The sequence below is a fragment of the Scylla paramamosain genome, chromosome 40 (assembly GCF_035594125.1).
Source record: "Scylla paramamosain isolate STU-SP2022 chromosome 40, ASM3559412v1, whole genome shotgun sequence".
NCBI lineage: Eukaryota > Metazoa > Arthropoda > Malacostraca > Decapoda > Portunidae > Scylla > Scylla paramamosain.
In genome coordinates this window covers 5,016,008-5,021,528 of record NC_087190.1, presented here as the reverse complement: position 1 = coordinate 5,021,528, position 5,521 = coordinate 5,016,008, and positions in this window count along the sequence as shown.

The following is a 5,521-nucleotide window of genomic DNA, read 5'->3' as shown; positions in this document are numbered from 1 at the left end:
CTCATGCCTCAGTCCTCCTCTTCCTCTTCCCCTTCCCCTTCCCCTTCCATTTACTGCCTCTCCTGTCCTCCCTCCCCCTCCCCTATTCTGGCTAGACAACCACCACTGCTCCTGGTGTTTATATGAGAGAGAGAGAGAGAGAGAGAGAGAGAGAGAGAGAGAGAGAGAGAGAGAGAGAGAGAGAGAGAGAGAGAGAGAGAGAATGTGTGGATATTGGGGATAACACACACACACACACACACACACACACACACACACACACACACACACACACACACACACACACACACACACACACACACACACACACACACACACACACACACACACACTACCTGCCCCAACACACACACACACACACACACACACACACACACACACACACACACACACACACACACACACACACACACACACACACACACACACACACACACACACACACACACACACACACACACACGAACCCCATAAGCATGTGTGGGAGTATGCTTGTATGTATTTGTGCGTGCGTGCGTGCGTGCGTGCGTGCGTGCGTGCCCCCAGCAGACAGTAGCCAATGAGAGCTTCCTATTCTCGGGTCCTATGGTGCTGCTCCTTTCCTTCCGTGTGTTAGTGGGCCACGAACACCCCGGCCAGGGAGCGACCACCCCTGCACCCCCACGCCCCCTGCTCGCCTAAGCCCTGAATTGTGGCTATTTAAAAGGCATTGATACGCAAAAGCCTCATAATTTGTTCCCTTATTTTTTGGACCATCTAATTAACCCTGACCTCTTTCCCTTTCACCTGGTACTTGTGTTGATTCTAAGGGCATTGGAGTATCCCTAATCATCCCTGACCCCTGTTTCTTCTATTATCTGGTTGTGCTATTTGGTTTTAAGGGTACTGAACCGCCCCTGGACCTCCCTGAACCCTTTCCCTGTTACCTAGCTTTTGTGTTTGGTTTTAAGGGTTATTCTGGAGGGTCCCTAACCGTCCCTGACCATCTCTGACTCCTCTACCTGTTACCTGTGTCTTCTCTTTAATTTTAAGGGTACTGAAGCATCTCTAACCATCCCTGAAGTGTTTACCTGCTACCTGTCTCTTTAATTGTAAGGGTTGTAGTGGGCTGTCCCTAACCTTCCTTGACCATCCCTCACCCCTTTACCTGTTACCTGTCTCCTCTCTTTAATTGTAAGGTACTGCACCGTCCTTGATCCCCTTCCTTGTTACCTGTCTCATAAAGGACCTTAATTTTAGGGATATGTCACCTCACCCTTGAGATTCCCTTAAGTTTTTTATTTATTTTTTGTTGATTACACTTTCAAACTTTCCCTAGTCATATTGTTACAATGACCCTAATGTGTGGATACCTTAAGGTTTAGGGAACTGCACCTATCGTTCCTTAAACTAGGGAATAATTGAACCTACCATTCCTTAAAACTTGAGGGAATAGAATAGGCCTACCCTTAATTTCCTCATGTGACACCTTCCCTCCCTGTTTCCTTTAATCCACCAATCATCTCCCTTACCTTTATTTTAGGTATCACACGCCCCCTCACCCTCACGATCCCTTAATGACCCAATGCCTCCTTAACTACGACACTGTCCTCTTACCCTAAACAAACCCTGAACCCACCAATCACCCCCTTGCCTCTATTTTCAGGTATCACTTGCCCCACGCCCCTCGATCCTTAAACCCTTTACTTAATCACCCCACACGCTACCCTTTAGTACAGTGGCGGAACCCTAGTGTGACCCTGTATGACCCGGTGTGACCTTCAATGTGGTGTGGGTAGTGTTTTGACCAGTACCCACCCATGCAGACACCTTCGTACACACGGCTTGGAGAGGCTTGGACTTGGCTTAAATTGAGAGAAGTGTGGCTTAGTTTGTGGCGTATTGGTTGGTTCTCTTCTGTTTGTTATTATTTATTTGTTTATTTATTTGTTTGTTTATTTATTTTTGGTTTGGTGTTATTGGGGGTTTGTTTATGAAGTTATCGGTAGCTTATTTTGTTTTAGTTTTTTTATTAGTTTTATTTTTTTATTTATTTGTTTATTTATTTTTTTGTTTGTTTATTTTTTGGTTTGGTTTCTGAAGTGATTTATCTGATGGTGAGTTGTTTATTTGCCTTATTTATTTATTTATTTATTTATTTATTTATTTATTTATTTATTTATTTTTTTTTTTTTTTTTGTTTGACTCATGTTTGTTCTATTTATTGATTTCACTATTATTATTCTATTTATTTGCTTGCTGGTTCTGTTGATTTATTTTGCTGTAGGAAATGTAAAGAAAATTCTCCCCTGCACTGTAATGTTTTGCAATATGCGGCAAAGTTGTGACCCGTGAAATCACCGTCCGAAGATGAATGAACAGCGGGACACACGACCACAAACTGCTTTCAAATTTTTGCCTTAACTTGAGAAGCGTGGCTAGACTTCTCGATTTCACCACTAAAACTTTGCCCTTTGAGAAACGACCAGCATTGTCTATTAGCACGTAAAATTTACCCTGAAAGTGACCAAGGCTGACGTGATGAACTGTACCCTCCCCGCAGAGATGAAGTGAACTGCTGTGTGAAGTGTAGCAAAGAGTGTTAGTCGATGGCTGGTACCGTAAAGGACAAGTTAGTGATGGCTAGTACCGTACAGATGTTAGTGGATGGCTAGTACCGTACAGATGTTAGTGGATGGCTAGTACCGTACAGATGTTAGTGGATGGCTAGTACCGTACAGATGTTAGTGGATGGCTAGTACCGTACAGATGTTAGTGGATGGCTAGTACCGTACAGATGTTAGTGGATGGCTAGTACCGTACAGATGTTAGTGGATGGCTAGTACCGTACAGATGTTAGTGGATGCCTAGTACCGTGCAGATGTTAATGGATGCCTAGTACCGTACACCGCCTCACTGTCACTCAAACCCTCGTATTTTGGCCTAGATGACTTTTCCTCCCACTAGAGCAGTACAAAGGGACGGGAAGGTTGGCTGTGTTGTGAATAGTGAGGCTTAAGACACGGAGGTAAGCACAGCGGCAGGGAGTAATGTATTCTTAGCTGCAATACTGCTAACACTGTCAAGATGTGGCTGTGGGTGAGGCAAAGGAGGAAAAGTAAAGACTGACTGAAGGCGAAGAAAAAAGAAAACGATATTAATTGAAAAGAAAAAAATAAGTGAGTTATAACTGAAAAAAAAAATGAAGTGAGGTATCTTAATTCTCTCGTATTTATCGTAATTATTCTTACCTGTACTATTGAGAAAATTAACTTAGTATAACCCTGAGTGATGAAAACGCAATTTCTTCTTTTTTTCTGAGAACATGCTGTCAAAATAGGTCACCAGTTTCTCTCTCTCTCTCTCTCTCTCTCTCTCTCTCTCTCTCTCTCTCTCTCTCTCTCTCTCTCTCTCTCTCTCTCTCTCTCTCTCTCTCTCTCTCTCTCTCTCTCATATAACACCCTTCAGAGGCTTGATATGCATAGATAACACGGCGTGAATGCCATTGAAAGAAAGACTCGGGGGGGGAAGGAAAAACTGTGCCAGCTTACTATTACTCCTCTAATTTCAACTCCCATGGACTGACAAGTTCTCGGTACATCCCTTTCCTATGTTATGGCCCAACAAAAGAAGAATGGCACTGGCCCTTGAACCCATTGCAACACACGCCCTTTGGCACTGCACTTTCTGTTTGAGAGTGACGCAATAGCCCTTGAGGTGTAGGACTGTTGCTGCACCCTCGCCTCTAGCTCCCCGGGGCTGTGTGAGCAAAGCGGTCATGAGGCGGCAACACTCGGCAGGCTGGCCACGTGATCAGTACCTACACGTATTTAATAATGGTTCCCAGGTGTCCAGGTATAAAAATGATAGGTTGGATTTAAGTACCTGAGTGATCATTACCTACACACGTTTTATAAGACTAGGTGTCCAGGTGTAATTATGTTAACTAGAAAAATTTACCTGAGTGATCATTACCTGCACTTGTTTACCTGAGATCGTATAGCAATGTCCCCAGGTGTCGGGGCCCGTGTTAACTAGAATGTAAATACCTGAGGCAGTGATCAGTACCTACACTTGTTCACCTGAGACTATATAACAAGTTCCCAGGTGTCAGGACCCGTGTTAACTACAATGTAACCAGTACCCACTCTTGCTTGTTGCCCGAGACATTATAATCCCAAGTGTGAAAATGTTAGCTTAAATATATACACCTGGCAGTGATCAGTACCTGCTTACCTGAGACTAATAAGTTACCAGGTGTTAATTAGAATATCTACGTCCATGTCAGTAGAAATAAAGAGAGGGAAAAATGGAGCTTGTCAGGACTCATGGCGCCTTTGGGTAATTGATGGATACATGAACCATTAGAGGAAGGGTCGATAGTGGTGAGTTTTGCTGGTGTGGCTCGGAATAGGCGGGCAGCGGATAGAGGGGAGTGTAGGACGTGAAGGGAAGGTGTCTTGTATTCCCACAGAGGCTTGAGGTGATAGTGGTGAAAGGGTTAAAGGCTTCACCGCTGTATTAGTAATGTTCTTTTATACGTGTACCTGAGAAAGAGACGTTAGAGGCGAGATGTACAGTAATATACACACACAATCTCACAAAATAAATAGATAAAATAATGAGAGCGATAAGTGCTTAGAGTGAAAGTAAGATAAACAAATAAATAAAAAAATATGACAGCGAAAGGAAGGTAAACAAATAAATTAAGATAAAATAATAGCGATAAGTGCTTAGAGTGAAAGTAAGATAAACAAACAAATAACAAAATATGACAGCGAAAGTAAGGTAAACAAATTAAAATAAAATAATGAGAGCGGTGCATGTTTAGCGAGAGTGAAAGCAAGGAAATAAAGGAGGTGGAGAAATAAATGTAAATACGTGGGAGATACCAAACAAGCCTTACTTCAATTAACCTGAGCAAAGACCCGCGCTTGAAAGTAAGGGAGGAGGGAAATGGAAGTACGGGGGTCAACACTGACTCACGGAAAGTCACGTGTTGGTCGAGGCAAGACACCGCCCCGCGAGAAAGTGGCGGTAACAGGGCAGACAGCGCCTCCAAGCACGACCTTTTCATGTTAACGGAGGAAAGATTTATGCAAGTCAGTGATACAGAGAGGGAGGAGGGAGAGAAAATAAGAAAACATTCACCTTTCCTAATTCACAAACAAAAAGAAATCTATATATATATACAAGTCATTTCTTCCCTCTCCCGCGAAAAGAAAATATAATACAGTAACAACAACAACAACACGAACAATATCAACATAAGCAGTATTCATCTCCCCAACTAAGAGAAAATGCAGTAACAGTAATAACAGCAAAAAACAGCAAAAATATTCACACACAAAAAAAAAAAAAAAATCTAAACAATTTTCTAAACCTCTTAGTACCGTGGCACTCCTCAGCTCAGTGCCACGTATGCCCTGGCACTTAGATGACGCCCGTACCACTCACTACCTCATGTCGCACTAGTGAACGTAAAGACCCACACTGTATTCTTTGCTGCTTGAAGGCTTGTCCTGCCTCCCTAACGTGACGG